Source organism: Oncorhynchus kisutch, linkage group LG23 (assembly GCF_002021735.2).
Source record: "Oncorhynchus kisutch isolate 150728-3 linkage group LG23, Okis_V2, whole genome shotgun sequence".
Classification (NCBI taxonomy): Eukaryota; Metazoa; Chordata; class Actinopteri; order Salmoniformes; family Salmonidae; genus Oncorhynchus; species Oncorhynchus kisutch.
This window is the reverse complement of record NC_034196.2, coordinates 45,323,017-45,342,391: the sequence shown is the minus strand read 5'-3', so window position 1 is coordinate 45,342,391 and position 19,375 is coordinate 45,323,017. Positions and strand designations below refer to the sequence as shown.

Below are 19,375 nucleotides of genomic sequence, written 5' to 3'. Positions count from 1 at the left end.
TGGTTTGATAGTTGGGAGTTTGTTTGTCAATGCCTCTTCGACGGAAGGTCCTCGGATGATTTAGGGTGATATATCTAGAAACAGATGACGATTCCATCGTTCCGTTTTCAAAAAGTGACTTTACTTTGGTTTCAATGGGGGAATATTATGTGCTGGCGGCTAAGGGACCGTTTAAAAATTGCAATCAGACAAACCTGTTGTTTACAGAAAGAAATAGATATCTTAAACCAACGTAGTTTTTCCCCACAACATTCGAAAATGTAAATTGTTTATTTGTTATGGATTTCATGTACAAATATGAGCTAAAAAAAACATAGGCCTATGATCTCACTCACTCGTACACCAATAAGAATTCACATTTGAAAATTCCCTGATTTATAAATATCTTCCAACTGTCATAATTATAATTTTGAATGGCTTCTGATCCACATGGGGCGGCAGTGTAGCCTAGTGGTTAGAGCATTGGACTAGTAACCGAAAGGTTGCAAGTTCAAATCCCCGAGCTGACAAGGTACAAAATCTGTCGTTCTGCCCTTGAACAGGCAGTTAACCCACTGTTCCTAGGCCGTCATTGAAAATAAGAATTTGTTCTTAACTGACTTGCCTAGTTAAATAAAGGTAAAAAAAAAAGTGCTAGAGCTTTGTTCCCTGACCTTGATTATCCCTTTGCAAAATGCCTCCCCTTTGATTTTCTACAAATATTTATCCCATTACAGCTGTAGTTATTAATTCACACACAGATCAAAATTGTTTCATAACTTCCAACCCAAAGACATACATCTACAATCTCTTGATGTTAGGTCACAGATCCCTGTTCTCCATAGAACAGCCAAAGGATTTCACATGAATATTTCCTGCGATAGGTCAAATTTTTTTTTTTTGCACTTGGAAATATTTTTCATATCGTGACCCTTTTCAGGAAACTAGACGTATGTCGCGGCTCACTATTTCACAGGAGAGGGGGCACAAAATGCTTTCTAGAACATGTGAACTTTCATTTTGTTTACACTGGTCCTGGGGCCCTTGTTAAAGGTTAACTGGTCCTGGGGCCTTTGTTAAAGGTTAACTGGTCCTGGGGCCCTTGTTAAAGGTTAACTGGTCCTGGGGCCCTTGTTAAAGGTTAACTGGTCCTGGGGCCCTTGTTAAAGGTTAACTGGTCCTGGGGCCCTTGTTAAAGGTTAACTGGTCCTGGGGCCCTTGTTAAAGGTTAACTGGTCCTGGGGCCCTTGTTAAAGGTTAACTGGTCCTGGGGCCCTTGTTAAAGGTTAACTGGTCCTGGGGCCCTTGTTAAAGGTTAACTGGTCCTGGGGCCCTTGTTAAAGGTTAACTGGTCCTGGGGCCCTTGTTAAAGGTTAACTGGTCCTGGGGCCCTTGTTAAAGGTTAACTGGTCCTGGGGCCCTTGTTAAAGGTTAACTGGTCCTGGGGCCCTTGTTAAAGGTTAACTGGTCCTGGGGCCCTTGTTAAAGGTTAACTGGTCCTGGGGCCCTTGTTAAAGGTTAACTGGTCCTGGGGCCCTTGTTAAAGGTTAACTGGTCCTGGGGCCCTTGTTAAAGGTTAACTGGTCCTGGGGCCCTTGTTAAAGGTTAACTGGTCCTGGGGCCCTTGTTAAAGGTTAACTGGTCCTGGGGCTCAGTGTATAGTACTGTATTTGTAAAAAATCAAGGGTGAGGAATAAAAATATATATATACAGTTGGCCATAAGTATTTAGTCAATCTCCAATTGTGCAAGTTCTCCCACTTAAAAAGATGAGAGAGGCCTGTAATTTTCATCATAGGTACACTTCAACTATGACAGCCAAATGAGAAAAAAAATCCAGAAAATCACATTGTAGGATTTTTTAATGAATTTATTTGCAAATTATGGTGGAAAATAAGTATTTGGTCAAGAACAAAAGTTTATCTCAATACTTTGTTATATACCCTTTGTTGGCAATGACAGAGGTTAAATGTTTTCTGTAAGTCTTCACAAGGTTTTCACACACTGTTGCTGGTATTTTGGCCCATTCCTCCATGCAGATCTCCTCTAAAGCAGTGATGTTTTGGGGCTGTTGCTGGGCAACACAGACTTTCAACTCCCTCCAAAGATTTTCTATGGGGTTTAGATCTGGAGACTGGCTAGGCCACTCCAGGACCTTGAAATGCTTCTTACGAAGCCACTCCTTCGTTGCCCGGGCGGTGTGTTTTGTGATCATTGTCATGCTGAAAGACCTAGCCACGTTTCATCTTCAATGCCCTTGCTGATGGAAGGAGGTTTTCACTCAAAATCTTACGATACATGGCCCCATTCATTCTTTCCTTTACACGGATCAGTCGTCCTGGTCCCTTTGCAGAAAAACAGCCCCAAAGCATGATGTTTCCACCCCCATGCTTCACAGTAGGTATGGTGTTCTTTGGATGCAACTCAGCATTCTTTGTCCTCCAAACACGACGAGTTGAGTTTTTACCAAAAAGTTATATTTTGGTTTCATCTAACCAAATAACATCTGACCATATGACATTCTCCCAATCTTCTTCTGGATCATCCAAATGCTCTCTAGAAAACTTCAGACGGGCCTGGACATGTACTGGCTTAAGCAGGGGGACACGTCTGGCACTGCAGGATTTGAGTCCCTGGCGGCGTAGTGTGTTACTGATGGTAGGCTTTGTTAATTTGGTCCCAGCTATCTGCAGGTCACTCACTAGGTTCCCCGTGTGGTTCTGGGATTTTTGCTCACCGTTCTTGTGATCATTTTGACCCCAAGGGGTGAGATCTTGCGTGGAGCCCCAGATCGAGGGAGATTATCAGTGGTCTTGTATGTCTTCCATTTCCTAATAATTGCTCCCACAGTTGATTTCTTCAAACCAAGCTGCTTACCTATTGCAGATTCAGTCTTCCCACTCTGGTGCAGGTCTACAATTTTGTTTCTGGTGTCCTTTGACAGCTCTTTGGTCTTGGCCATAGTAGAGTTTGGAGTGTGACTGTTTGAGGTTGTGGACAGGTGTCTTTTATATTGATAACAAGTTCAAACAGGTGCCATTAATACAGGTAACGAGTGGAGGACAGAGGAGCCTCTTAAAGAAGAAGTTACAGGTCTGTGAGAGCCAGAAATCTTGCTTGTTTGTAGGTGACCAAATACTTATTTTCCACCATAATTTGCAAATAAATTCATTAAAAATCCTACAATGTGATTTTCTGGATTTTTTTTCTCATTTTGTCTGTCATAGTTGAAGTGTACCTATGATGAAAATTACAGGCCTCTCATCTTTTTAAGTGGGAGAACTTGCACAATTGGTGTCTGACTAAATACTTTTTTGCCCCACTGTATATAAAAGGTGTACCTTTTTGATAAGAGAGGTTGAGGAACCCACCGCTGTTATCTGTAGCACCCCGAATACAACAGGTGTAGACTTCACAGTGAAATGCTGAATACATCAGGTGTAGACTTCACAGTGAAATGCTGAATACAACAGGTGTAGACTTCACAGTGAAATGCTGAATACAACAGGTGTAGACTTCACAGTGAAATGCTGAATACAACAGGTGTAGACTTCACAGTGAAATGCTTACTAAAAATACTGGAGATTTGAAATTATGCAGATAATTCCATTGACAGACGCCACAATCTATCTGCGATATTAAATCTGATATATATATATATATATATTTTTTTAACTATCAAATAACAAGCCTATATAGAAGGAGTACCAGTACAGAGTCAATGTGCAGGGGTATGAGGTAGTATCAGGGGTATGAGGTAGTATCAGGGGTATGAGATAGTATCAGGGGTATGAGGTAGTATCAGGGGTATGAGGTAGTATCAGGGGTATGAGGTAGTATCAGGGGTACGAGGTAGTATCAGGGGTACGAGGTAGTATCAGGGGTACGAGGTAGTATCAGGGGTACGAGGTAGTATCAGGGGTACGAGGTAGTATCAGGGGTACGAGGTAGTATCAGGGGTACGAGGTAGTATCAGGGGTACGAGGTAGTATCAGGGGTACGAGGTAGTATCAGGGGTACGAGGTAGTATCAGGGGTACGAGGTAGTATCAGGGGTACGAGGTAGTATCAGGGGTACGAGGTAGTATCAGGGGTATGAGGTAGTTGAGGAAATATGTACAGTACAAGTCAAAAGTGTGGACACACCAACTCATTCAAGGGTTGTTTTGTTTATTTTTTAAAACTATTTTCTACATTGTAGAATAATAGTGAAGACATCAAAACCTAGAAATAACACACATGGAATCATGTAGTAACCCCCCCCCCCCCCCCCCTCCATTGTAGAATAATAGTGAAGACATCAAAACCTAGAAATAACACACATGGAATCATGTAGTAAACCCCCCCCCCCCTCCAAAAAAGTGTTTAAACAAATGTTCCTTGATTCCAGCATTGCTTATTCTCTCATTGAATGAGCAAGTGTGTGTCCAAACGTTTGACTGGTATTGTAGGTAGGGGTAAAAAAATGACTAGGCAATCCATAATAGATAATAAACAGAGTAGCAGCAGCGTGTGTGTGGGTGTCGTGTCAATATGCGTGTGTGTGGTATGTGTGAGTGTGTGGGTAGAGTACAGTCAGTGTACATAGAGCCAGTGCAAAAATAAGAGTGGGTTCATGCAAATAGTCACGGTAGCCATTTGATTAACTCTTCAGCAGTCTTATGCAGACTTGGTGCTCTGGTATCACTTGCCGTGCGGTAGCAGAGAGAACAGTATGACTCAGGTGTCTCTGACACCGCCTGGTATAGAGGTCTTGGATGGCAGGGATCTCAGCGCTGGTGATGTACTGGGGCCCGTACGCACTACCCTCTGTAGCGCCTTGCGGTCGGTTGCCAAGCAGTTGTCGTACCAGGCGGTGATGCAGCCAGTCAAGATGCTCTCGATGGTGCAGCTGTATAAAAATAAAAAAATTGGCCAAATCGGTGTCCAAAAAAATACAGATTTCCGATTGTTAATGAAAACTTGAAATCGGCCCTAATTTAATATGCCATTCCGATTAATCGGTCGACCTCTAGTTAGTACTACTCTAATACAGGACTAGTAAAGGGTTAGAGTTAGTACTACTCTAATACAGGACTAGTAAAGGGTTAGTACTACTCTAATACAGGACTAGTAAAGGGTTAGAGTTAGTACTACTCTAATACAGGACTAGTAAAGGGTTAGTACTACTGTAATACAGGACTAGTAAAGGGTTAGGGTTAGTACTACTCTAATACAGGACTAGTAAAGGGTTAAGGTTAGTACTACTCTAATACAGGACTAGTACAGGGTTAGTACTACTCTAATACAGGACTAGTAAAGGGTTAGTACTACTCTAATACAGGACTAGTACAGGGTTAGGGTTAGTACTACTCTAATACAGGACTAGTACAGGGTCAGTACTACTCTAATACAGGACTAGTAAAGGGTTAGTACTACTGTAATACAGGACTAGTAAAGGGTTAGGGTTAGTACTACTCTAATACAGGACTAGTAAAGGGTTAGTACTACTGTAATACAGGACTAGTAAAGGGTTAGGGTTAGTACTACTCTAATACAGGACTAGTACAGGGTTAGTACTACTCTAATACAGGACTAGTAAAGGGTTAGTACTACTCTAATACAGGACTAGTAAAGGGTTAGGGTTAGTACTACTCTAATACAGGACTAGTACAGGGTTAGTACTACTCTAATACAGGACTAGTAAAGGGTTAGTACTACTCTAATACAGGACTAGTAAAGGGTTAGGGTTAGTACTACTCTAATACAGGACTAGTACAGGGTTAGTACTACTCTAATACAGGACTAGTACAGGGTTAGTACTACTGTAATACAGGACTAGTAAAGGGTTAGTACTACTCTAATACAGGACTAGTACAGGGTTAGTACTACTCTAATACAGGACTAGTACAGGGTTAGGGTTAGTACTACTCTAATACAGGACTAGTAAAGGGTTAGAGTTAGTACTATTCTAGTACAGGACTAGTTAAGGGTTAGGACTACTCTAATACAGGACTAGTACAGGGTTAGGGTTAGTACTACTCTAATACAGGACTAGTAAAGGGTTAGTACTACTCTAATACAGGACTAGCAAAGGGTTAGGGTTAGTACTACTCTAATACAGGACTAGTACAGGGTTAGTACTACTCTAATACAGGACTAGTAAAGGATTAGTACTACTCTAATACAGGACTAGTAAAGGGTTAGTACTACTGTAATACAGGACTAGTAAAGGGTTAGGGTTAGTACTACTCTAATACAGGACTAGTACAGGGTTAGGGTTAGTACTACTCTAATACAGGACTAGTACAGGGTTAGTACTACTCTAATACAGGACTAGTAAAGGGTTAGTACTACTCTAATACAGGACTAGTAAAGGGTTAGTACTACTCTAATACAGGACTAGTACAAGGTTAGTACTACTCTAATACAGGACTAGTACAGGGTTAGTACTACTCTAATACAGGACTAGTACAGGTTTAGTACTACTCTAATACAGGACTAGTAAAGGGTTAGTACTACTCTAATACAGGACTAGTAAAGGGTTAGTACTACTCTAATACAGGACTAGTACAGGGTTAGTACTACTCTAATACAGGACTAGTAAAGGGTTAGTACTACTCTAATACAGGACTAGTAAAGGGTTAGTACTACTCTAATACAGGACAATTAAAGGGTTAGTACTACTCTAATACAGGACTAGTAAAGGGTTAGGGTTAGTACTACTCTAATACAGGACTAGTAAAGGGTTAGTACTACTGTAATACAGGACTAGTAAAGGGTTAGTACTACTCTAATACAGGACTAGTAAAGGGTTAGGGTTAGTACTACTCTAATATAGGACTAGTAAAGGGTTAGTACTACTCTAATACAGGACTAGTAAAGGGTTAGAACTACTCTAATACAGGACTAGTAAAGGGTTAGTACTACTGTAATACAGGACTAGTACAGGGTTAGTACTACTCTAATACAGGACTAGTAAAGGGTTAGTACTACTCTAATACAGGACTAGTAAAGGGTTAGTACTACTCTAATACAGGACTAGTAAAGGGTTAGTACTACTCTAATACAGGACTAGTACAGGGTTAGTACTACTCTAATACAGGACTAGTACAGGGTTAGTACTACTCTAATACAGGACTAGTACAGGATTAGTACTACTCTAATACAGGACTAGTAAAGGGTTAGTACTACTCTAATACAGGACTAGTAAAGGGTTAGGGTTAGTACTACTCTAATACAGGACTAGTAAAGGGTTAGTACTACTCTAATACAGGACTAGTAAAGGGTTAGAACTACTCTAATACAGGACTAGTAAAGGGTTAGTACTACTCTAATACAGGACTAGTAAAGGGTTAGGGTTAGTACTACTCTAATACAGGACTAGTACAGGATTAGTACTACTCTAATACAGGACTAGTAAAGGGTTAGTACTACTCTAATACAGGACTAGTAAAGGGTTAGGGTTAGTACTACTGTAATACAGGACTAGTAAAGGGTTAGTACTACTGTAATACAGGACTAGTAAAGGGTTAGTACTACTCTAATACAGGACTAGTAAAGGGTTAGTACTACTCTAATACAGGACTAGTAAAGGGTTAGTACTACTCTAATACAGGACTAGTAAAGGGTTAGTACTACTGTAATACAGGACTAGTAAAGGGTTAGTGCTACTCTAATACAGGACTAGTAAAGGGTTAGGGTTAGTACTACTCTAATACAGGACTAGTAAAGGGTTAGTACTACTGTAATACAGGACTAGTAAAGGGTTAGGGTTAGTACTACTCTAATACAGGACTAGTAAAGGGTTAGTACTACTCTAATACAGGACTAGTAAAGGGTTAGGGTTAGTACTACTGTAATACAGGACTAGTAAAGGGTTAGTACTACTGTAATACAGGACTAGTAAAGGGTTAGGGTTAGTACTACTCTAATACAGGACTAGTAAAGGGTTAGTACTACTCTAATACAGGACTAGTAAAGGGTTAGGGTTAGTACTACTCTAATACAGGACTAGTACAGGGTTAGTACTACTCTAATACAGGACTAGTACAGGGTTAGTACTACTCTAATACAGGACTAGTAAAGGGTTACGGTTAGTACTACTCTAATACAGGACTAGTAAAGGGTTAGGGTTAGTACTACTCTAATACAGGACTAGTACAGGGTTAGTACTACTGTAATACAGGACTAGTAAAGGGTTAGGGTTAGTACTACTCTAATACAGGACTAGTAAAGGGTTAGTACTACTCTAATACAGGACTAGTAAAGGGTTAGGGTTAGTACTACTCTAATACAGGACTAGTAAAGGGTTAGGGTTAGTACTACTCTAATACAGGACTAGTACAGGGTTAGTACTACTCTAATACAGGACTAGTACAGGGTTAGTACTACTCTAATACAGGACTAGTAAAGGGTTAGGGTTAGCACTACTCTAATACAGGACTAGTACAGGGTTAGTACTACTCTAATACAGGACTAGTAAAGGGTTAGGGTTAGTACTACTCTAATACAGGACTAGTAAAGGGTTAGGGTTAGTACTACTCTAATACAGGACTAGTGCAGGGTTAGTACTACTCTAATACAGGACTAGTAAAGGGTTAGTACTACTCTAATACAGGACTAGTAAAGGGTTAGGGTTAGTACTACTCTAATACAGGACTAGTAAAGGGTTAGCGTTAGTACTACTCTAATACAGGACTAGTAACGGGTTAGGGTTAGTACTACTCTAATACAGGACTAGTAAAGGGTTAGGGTTAGTACTACTCTAATACAGGACTAGTAAAGGGTTAGGGTTAGTACTACTCTAATACAGGACTAGTAAAGGGTTAAGGTTAGTACTACTCTAATACAGGACTAGTACAGGGTTAGTACTACTCTAATACAGGACTAGTAAAGGGTTAGGGTTAGTACTACTCTAATACAGGACTAGTAAAGGGTTAGGGTTAGTACTACTCTAATACAGGACTAGTAAAGGGTTAGGGTTAGTACTACTCTAATACAGGACTAGTAAAGGGTTAGGGTTAGTACTACTCTAATACAGGACTAGTAAAGGGTTAGTACTACTCTAATACAGGACTAGTACAGGGTTAGTACTACTCTAATACAGGACTAGTAAAGGGTTAGTAGTACTCTAATATAGGACTAGTACAGGGTTAGTACTACTCTAATACAGGACTAGTAAAGGGTTAGGGTTAGTACTACTCTAATACAGGACTAGTAAAGGGTTAGGGTTAGTACTACTCTAATACAGGACTAGTAAAGGGTTAAGGTTAGTACTACTCTAATACAGGACTAGTAAAGGGTTAGGGTTAGTACTACTCTAATACAGGACTAGTAAAGGGTTAGGGTTAGTACTACTCTAATACAGGACTAGTAAAGGGTTAGGGTTAGTACTACTCTAATACAGGACTAGTAAAGGGTTAGGGTTAGTACTACTCTAATACAGGACTAGTAAAGGGTTAGTACTACTCTAATACAGGACTAGTACAGGGTTAGTACTACTCTAATACAGGACTAGTAAAGGGTTAGTACTACTCTAATATAGGACTAGTACAGGGTTAGTACTACTCTAATACAGGACTAGTAAAGGGTTAGGGTTAGTACTACTCTAATACAGGACTAGTAAAGGGTTAGGGTTAGTACTACTCTAATACAGGACTAGTAAAGGGTTAGGGTTAGTACTACTCTAATACAGGACTAGTAAAGGGTTAGGGTTAGTACTACTCTAATACAGGACTAGTAAAGGGTTAGTACTACTCTAATACAGGACTAGTAAAGGGTTAGTACTACTCTAATACAGGACTAGTAAAGGGTTAGTACTACTCTAATACAGGACTAGTAAAGGGTTAGTACTACTCTAATACAGGACTAGTAAAGGGTTAGTACTACTCTAATACAGGACTAGTACAGGGTTAGTACTACTCTAATACAGGACTAGTAAAGGGTTAGGGTTAGTACTACTCTAATACAGGACTAGTAAAGGGTTAGGGTTAGTACTACTCTAATACAGGACTAGTAAAGGGTTAGTACTACTCTAATACAGGACTAGTACAGGGTTAGTACTACTCTAATACAGGACTAGTAAAGGGTTAGTACTACTCTAATACAGGACTAGTAAAGGGTTAGTACTACTCTAATACAGGACTAGTAAAGGGTTAGTACTACTCTAATACAGGACTAGTAAAGGCCCAGTGCACTACTCTAATACAGGACTAGTAAAGGCCCAGTGCACTACTCTAATACAGGACTAGTAAAGGCCCAGTGCACTACTTTAAAAAAATATAGTTTTATTATTTTTTACTAAATGTAATTTGAGTGTTCACCAGCATTTGTAACTTTCAGTCTGCTAATTATCTGTACAACATTTACAAATATTTGCTTAATATAGCCTATGTTTTCCAGTTTCTTGAAATACATTGCAAATGCATCTTATTTCTATGTGAAAACTGAAATGGTTTATTCATTCCTTTTCCATTTTAGTAGAAGCTCTTATCCCGAGCAACTTACAGTAGTGAGTGCATACTCTTCCGTACTGGTCGCCCGTGGGAATCAAGCCCATAACCCTAGCACTAGCATTGCAAACACTCGACTAATTCAGCCACATCATCACACACCACTTGATGTCTCAATGTAATCAATGACTGTATTGTACATTGTTTATCGCCATGGTGACAGAAAGTCTACAGGTGCAGACCAAGATGGCCAGCCTATGTACAATACTGTAATGCACATGTACATTAAGTGGATTGTTAGGATGATCAATTAATACTGCAGTGTTTTTTTTCTTCATGTTATTTGATCAAGACAAATATTTAATTTGATGTGGATATTTTGTGTCTTTGCACATAACTTTGCACCTTTTGATGTGAATGTTTGAGGACAGGGTTGTGTTCTTTCTGGATTCCATTAGAATAACATCACAGAGAAAGAGAAAGGGTTGTGTTCTTTCTGGATTCCATTAGAATGACATCACAGAGAAAGAGACAGGGTTGTGTTCTTTCTGGATTCCATTAGAATAACATCACAGAGAAAGAGAAAGGGTTGTGTTCTTTCTGGATTCCATTAGAATGACATCACAGAGAAAGAGAAAGGGTTGTGTTCTTTCTGGATTCCATTAGAATGACATCACAGAGAAAGAGACAGGGTTGTGTTCTTTCTGGATTCCATTAGAATGACATCACAGAGAAAGAGACAGGGTTGTGTTCTTTCTGGATTCCATTAGAATGACATCACAGAGAAAGAGACAGGGTTTTGTTCTTTCTAGATTCCATTAGAATGACATGACAGAGAAAGAGGAAGGGTTGTGTTCTTTCTGGATTCCATTGGAATGACATCACAGAGAAAGAGAAAGGGTTGTGTTCTTTCTGGATTCCATTAGAATGACATCAAAGAGAAAGAGACAGGGTTGTGTTCTTTCTGGATTCCATTAGAATGACATGACAGAGAAAGAGGAAGGGTTGTGTTCTTTCTGGATTCCATTGGAATGACATCACAGAGAAAGAGAAAGGGTTGTGTTCTTTCTGGATTCCATTAGAATGACATCACAGAGAAAGGGTTGTGTTCTTTCTGGATTCCATTAGAATGACATCACAGAGAAAGAGACAACAACTCAATTCCAACTATTGAATCCTGCAAGATACCTTTCTTAATTATACAACTAGCTTTTTTGGCAAAGCAGAGATGCTGAATACAAATGTGGGCTGCACGAGACCTCAATATCAGTCTGCTAATTCTAGTAATTGCACAGTATGCTGGGCCTTTTTTTAATCATTTTTATTTTATTTAACTAGGCAAGTCAGTTAAGAACAAATTCTTATTTACAATGACGGCCTACCGGGGAACAGTGGGTTAAATGCCTTGTTCAGGGGGCAGAATGACAGATTTGTACCTTGTCAGATCGGGGATTTGATCCAGAAACCTTTTGGTTACTGGCCCGACGCTCTAACCACTAGGCTACCTGGAGGCTACCTGGAGGCTACCTGGAGGCTACCTGGAGGCTACCTGGAGGCTACCTGCCGGTCTGCTAATACTAGTAAAGGCCCAGTGCACTACTTTTGTGAAATATATTTTCAGGGGGTGCTGCGGCATCCTCAGCACCCATACTTCTCACGGCTATGCATTTTTTCTGTGTCTATTCTTCAACTCTTCAAAGAATCAATAGGTACATATGATTAATTTATTATTCCCAAAAGTTGATGTAGCAACTACAGATTGCCCCTTTAAGCCGGGAACATTTGAAAATCATGGGAGGCAAAACGGATGTATGTCTAGAGACGACGGTAGGCAGTTGTTTTGAGTGTTGTCCAATCGTATGACAGCGTTTCCCTAATGAGCCTCAGGTTCTGACTAAAAATGTTTTTGTTTCATATCCCAACTCTCCCTGAGACACCCTCAGAGGGGGGTCATGGCCAGATATAGATAATATTATTATTTAGAGGCTCATTGCTTTTGGCAATTAGTTAGTCATCTCACTCCTGTCCTATGATGAGTTATAGTTCCAGTCATCACTACTATCAAATCAAATGTTATGTGTAGGTTGACCTTACAGTGAAATGCTGTATACAACAGGTGTAGGTTGACCTTACAGTGAAATGCTGAATACAACAGGTGTAGGTTGACCTTACAGTGAAATGCTGAATACAACAGGTGTAGTAGACCTCACAGTGAAATGCTGAATACAACAGGTGTAGGTTGACCTTACAGTGAAATGCTGAATACAACAGGTGTAGTAGACCTGACAGTGAAATGCTGAATACAACAGGTGTAGTAGACCTAACAGTGAAATGCTGAATACAACAGGTGTAGTAGACCTTACAGTGAAATGCTGAATACAACAGGTGTAGTAGACCTGACAGTGAAATGCTGAATACAACAGGTGTAGTAGACCTCACAGTGAAATGCCGAATACAACAGGTGTAGGTAGACCTTACAGTGAAATGCTGAATACAACAGGTGTAGTAGACCTGACAGTGAAATGCTGAATACAACAGGTGTAGTAGACCTCACAGTGAAATGCTGAATACAACAGGTGTAGTAGACCTGACAGTGAAATGCTGAATACAACAGGTGTAGTAGACCTCACAGTGAAATGCTGAATACAACAGGTGTAGTAGACCTCACAGTGAAATGCTGAATACAACAGGTGTAGTAGACCTTACAGTGAAATGCTGAATACAACAGGTGTAGTAGACCTCACAGTGAAATGCTGAATACAACAGGTGTAGTAGACCTCACAGTGAAATGCTGAATACAACAGGTGTAGTAGACCTTACAGTGAAATGCTGAATACAACAGGTGTAGTAGACCTCACAGTGAAATGCTGAATACAACAGGTGTAGTAGACCTGACAGTGAAATGCTGAATACAACAGGTGTAGTAGACCTCACAGTGACATGCTGAATACAACAGGTGTAGTAGACCTTACAGTGAAATGCTGAATACAACAGGTGTAGTAGACCTTACAGTGAAATGCTGAATACAACAGGTGTAGTAGACCTTACAGTGAAATGCTGAATACAACAGAAAAATTAAAGAAAAAGTAAAATAACAACGTGGAGGTACAGAGTCAATGTGGAGGCTATATACAGGGTGTTATGGTACAGAGTCAATGTGGAGGCTATATACAGGGGGTACCAGTACAGAGTCAATGTGGAGGCTATATACAGGGTGTTCCGGTACAGAGTCAATGTGGAGGCTATATACAGGGGGTTCCGGTACAGAGTCAATGTGGAGGCTATATACAGGGGGTACCAGTACAGAGTCAATGTGGAGGCTATATACAGGGTGTTATGGTACAGAGTCAATGTGGAGGCTATATACAGGGGGTACCAGTACAGAGTCAATGTGGAGGCTATATACAGGGTATTATGGTACAGAGTCAATGTGGAGGCTATATACAGGGGGTACCGGTACAGAGTCAATGTGGAGACTATATACAGGGTGTTACGGTACAGAGTCAATGTGGAGGCTATATACAGGGGGTACCGGTACAGAGTCAATGTGGAGACTATATACAGGGTGTACCGGTATATAGTCAATGTGGAGGCTATATACAGGGGGTACCGGTACAGAGTCAATGTGGAGGCTATATACAGGGTGTTACGGTACAGAGTCAATGTGGAGACTATATACAGGGTGTTACGGTACAGAGTCAATGTGGAGACTATATACAGGGTGTTACGGTACAGAGTCAATGTGGAGGCTATATACAGGGGGTACCAGTACAGAGTCAATATGGAGGCTATATACAGGGTGTTATGGTACAGAGTCAATGAGGAGGCTATATACAGGGGGTACCGGTACAGAGTCAATGTGGAGGCTATATACAGGGTGTTATGGTACATAGTCAATGTGGAGGCTATATACAGGGTATTACGGTACAGAGTCAATGTGGAGGCTATATACAGGGTTTTACGGTACAGAGTCAATGAGGAGGCTATATACAGGGTGTTATGGTACATAGTCAATGTGGAGGCTATAGACAGGGTGTACCGCTACAGAGTCAATGTGGAGGCTATATACAGGGGGTACCAGTACAGAGTCAATGTGGAGGCTATATACAGGGCGTACCGGTACAGAGTCAATGAGGAGGCTATATACAGGGGGTACCGGTACAGAGTCAATGTGGAGGCTATATACAGGGTGTTATGGTACATAGTCAATGTGGAGGCTATATACAGGGTGTTCCGGTACAGAGTCAATGTGGAGGCTATATACAGGGGGTTCCGGTACAGAGTCAATGTGGAGGCTATATACAGGGGGTACCAGTACAGAGTCAATGTGGAGGCTATATACAGGGTGTTATGGTACAGAGTCAATGTGGAGGCTATATACAGGGGGTACCAGTACAGAGTCAATGTGGAGGCTATATACAGGGTGTTCCGGTACAGAGTCAATGTGGAGGCTATATACAGGGGGTTCCGGTACAGAGTCAATGTGGAGGCTATATACAGGGGGTACCAGTACAGAGTCAATGTGGAGGCTATATACAGGGTGTTATGGTACAGAGTCAATGTGGAGGCTATATACAGGGGGTACCAGTACAGAGTCAATGTGGAGGCTATATACAGGGTATTATGGTACAGAGTCAATGTGGAGGCTATATACAGGGTGTTACGGTACAGAGTCAATGTGGAGGCTATATACAGGGTGTTACGGTACAGAGTCAATGTGGAGGCTATATACAGGGGGTACCGGTACAGAGTCAATGTGGAGGCTATATACAGGGGGTACTGGTACAGAGTCAATGTGGAGGCTATATACAGGGGGTACTGGAACAGAGTCAATGTGGAGGCTATATACAGGGTGTTATGGTACAGAGTCAATGTGGAGGCTATATACAGGGTATTACGGTACAGAGTCAATGTGGAGTCTATATACAGGGGGTACTGGAACAGAGTCAATGTGGAGGCTATATACAGGGTGTTATGGTACAGAGTCAATGTGGAGGCTATATACAGGGTATTACGGTACAGAGTCAATGTGGAGGCTATATACAGGGTGTTATGGTACAGAGTCAATGTGGAGGCTATATACAGGGGGTACCGGTACAGAGTCAATGTGGAGACTATATACAGGGTGTTACGGTACAGAGTCAATGTGGAGGCTATATACAGGGGGTACCGGTACAGAGTCAATGTGGAGACTATATACAGGGTGTACCGGTATATAGTCAATGTGGAGGCTATATACAGGGGGTACCGGTACAGAGTCAATGTGGAGGCTATATACAGGGTGTTACGGTACAGAGTCAATGTGGAGACTATATACAGGGTGTTACGGTACAGAGTCAATGTGGAGACTATATACAGGGTGTTACGGTACAGAGTCAATGTGGAGGCTATATACAGGGGGTACCAGTACAGAGTCAATATGGAGGCTATATACAGGGTGTTATGGTACAGAGTCAATGAGGAGGCTATATACAGGGGGTACCGGTACAGAGTCAATGTGGAGGCTATATACAGGGTGTTATGGTACATAGTCAATGTGGAGGCTATATACAGGGTATTACGGTACAGAGTCAATGTGGAGGCTATATACAGGGTTTTACGGTACAGAGTCAATGAGGAGGCTATATACAGGGTGTTATGGTACATAGTCAATGTGGAGGCTATAGACAGGGTGTACCGCTACAGAGTCAATGTGGAGGCTATATACAGGGGGTACCAGTACAGAGTCAATGTGGAGGCTATATACAGGGCGTACCGGTACAGAGTCAATGAGGAGGCTATATACAGGGGGTACCGGTACAGAGTCAATGTGGAGGCTATATACAGGGTGTTATGGTACATAGTCAATGTGGAGGCTATATACAGGGTGTTACGGTACAGGGTCAATGTGGTGGCTAAATACAGGGTTTTACGGTACAGAGTCAATGTGGAGGCTATATACAGGGTGTACCGCTACAGAGTCAATGTGGAGGCTATATACAGATGGCACTGGTACAGAGTCAGTGTGGAGGCTATATACAGGGTGTACCGGGACAGAGTTAATGTGGAGGCTATATACAGGGGGTACCGGTACAGAGTCAGTGTGGAGGCTATATACAGGGTGTTATGGTACAGAGTCAATGTGGAGGCTATATACAGGGGGTACCGGTACAGAGTCAATGTGGAGGCTATATACAGGGTGTACCGGGACAGAGTTAATGTGGAGGCTATATACAGATGGCACTGGTACAGAGTCAGTGTGGAGGCTATATACAGGGTGTTATGGTACAGAGTCAATGTGGAGGCTATATACAGGGTGTTATGGTACAGAGTCAATGTGGAGGCTATATACAGATGGCACTGGTACAGAGTCAGTGTGGAGGCTATATACAGGGTGTACCGGGACAGAGTTAATGTGGAGGCTATATACAGGGGGTACCGGTACAGAGTCAGTGTGGAGGCTATATACAGGGTGTTATGGTACAGAGTCAATGTGGAGGCTATATACAGGGTGTTATGGTACAGAGTCAATGTGGAGGCTATATACAGATGGTACTGGTACAGAGTCAGTGTGGAGGCTATATACAGGGGGTACCGGGACAGAGTTAATGTGGAGGCTATATACAGGGGGTACCGGTACAGAGTCAATGTGGAGGCTATATACAGGGGTACCGGTACAGAGTCAATGTGGAGGCTATATACAGGGGGTACCGGGACAGAGTTAATGTGGAGGCTATATACAGGGGGTACTGGTACAGAGTCAATGTGGAGGCTATATACAGGGGGTACCGGTACAGAGTCAATGTGGAGGCTATATACAGGGTGTTATGGTACAGAGTCAATGTGGAGACTATATACAGGGGGTACCAGTACAGAGTCAATGTGGAGGCTATATACAGGGCGTACCGGTACAGAGTCAATGAGGAGGCTATATACAGGGGGTACCGGTACAGAGTCAATGTGGAGGCTATATACAGGGTGTTATGGTACATAGTCAATGTGGAGGCTATATACAGGGGCTACCGGTACAGAGTCAATGTGGAGGCTATATACAGGGGGTACCGGTACAGAGTCAATGTGGAGGCTATATACAGGGGGTACCGGACAGAGTTAATGTGGAGGCTATATACAGGGGGTACCGGTACAGAGTCAATGTGGAGGCTATATACAGGGGGTACCGGTACAGAGTCAATGTGGAGGCTATATACAGGGTGTTATGGTACAGAGTCAATGTGGAGGCTATATACAGGGGGTACCAGTACAGAGTCAATGTGGAGGCTATATACAGGGCGTACCGGTACCAGAGTAATGAGGAGGCTATATACAGGGTGGTACCGGTAACAGAGTCATGTGAGGCATATACAGGGTGTTATGGTACATAGTCAATTGTGGAGGGCTATATACAGGGGCTACCGGTACAGAGACCCCCCCCCCCCCCCACCCTCAATGTGGAGGCTATTATACAGGGGGTTACCGGTAACAGAGTCAATGTGGAGACTATATACAGGGTGTTTATGTGTACAGTAGTAAATGTGGAGGCGTAATTACAGGGGGTACCGGTACACACGAGTCAATGTGGCGGATATATACAGGGGGTACGCGTACAGAGTCAATGTGGAGACTATATAACAAGGGTGTTTACGCGTACATGAGCCAATGTCGGAGACTATCTACAGGGTGTTACGGTACAGAGTCAATGTGGAGGCTCATAATACAGGGGGTACCAGTTACACGAGGTCAATGTGGAGGCTATATTCAGGGGTTACCTGTACATGAGTCCAATGTGGAGGCTATATACAGGGGGTAACCAGTACAGAGTCAAATGTGGAGGCTATATACAGGGGGGTACCAGTACAGAGTCAATGTGGAGGCTATATACAGGTGTTATGGTACAGAGTCAATGTGGAGGCTATATACAGGGGGTACCAGTACAGAGTCAATGTGGAGGCTATATACAGGGTATTATGGTACAGAGTCAATGTGGAGGCTATATACAGGGGGTACCGGTACAGAGTCAATGTGGAGACTATATACAGGGTGTTACGGTACAGAGTCAATGTGGAGGCTATATACAGGGGGTACCGGTACAGAGTCAATGTGGAGACTATATACAGGGTGTACCGGTATATAGTCAATGGAGGCTATATACAGGGGGTACCGGTACAGAGTCAATGTGGAGGCTATATACAGGGTGTTACGGTACAGAGTCAATGTGGAGACTATATACAGGGTGTTACGGTACAGAGTCAATGTGGAGACTATATACAGGGTGTTACGGTACAGAGTCAATGTGGAGGCTATATACAGGGGGTACCAGTACAGAGTCAATATGGAGGCTATATACAGGGTGTTATGGTACAGAGTCAATGAGGAGGCTATATACAGGGGGTACCGGTACAGAGTCAATGTGGAGGCTATATACAGGGTGTTATGGTACATAGTCAATGTGGAGGCTATATACAGGGTATTACGGTACAGAGTCAATGTGGAGGCTATATACAGGTTTTACGGTACAGAGTCAATGAGGAGGCTATATACAGGGTGTTATGGTACATAGTCAATGTGGAGGCTATAGACAGGGTGTACCGTACAGAGTCAATGTGGAGGCTATATACAGGGGGTACCAGTACAGAGTCAATGTGGAGGCTATATACAGGGCGTACCGGTACAGAGTCAATGAGGAGGCTATATACAGGGGTACCGGTACAGAGTCAATGTGGAGGCTATATACAGGGTGTTATGTACATAGTCAATGTGGAGGCTATATACAGGGTGTTCCGGTACAGAGTCAATGTGGAGGCTATATACAGGGGGTTCCGGTACAGAGTCAATGTGGAGGCTATATACAGGGGGTACCAGTACAGAGTCAATGTGGAGGCTATATACAGGGTGTTATGGTACAGAGTCAATGTGGAGGCTATATACAGGGGGTACCAGTACAGAGTCAATGTGGAGGCTATATACAGGGTGTTCCGGTACAGAGTCA

General features: G+C 42.2%; 1 protein-coding gene across 2 annotated transcripts in view; it reads left to right on the top strand.

Moving 5' to 3' along the window:
• The window catches only part of LOC109884327 (ras-related protein Rab-27B-like), a 117,464-nt gene that overhangs the window by 2,689 nt on the left and 95,400 nt on the right, over positions 1–19,375 (top strand). The gene's annotated exons all lie outside the window — the stretch shown is intronic.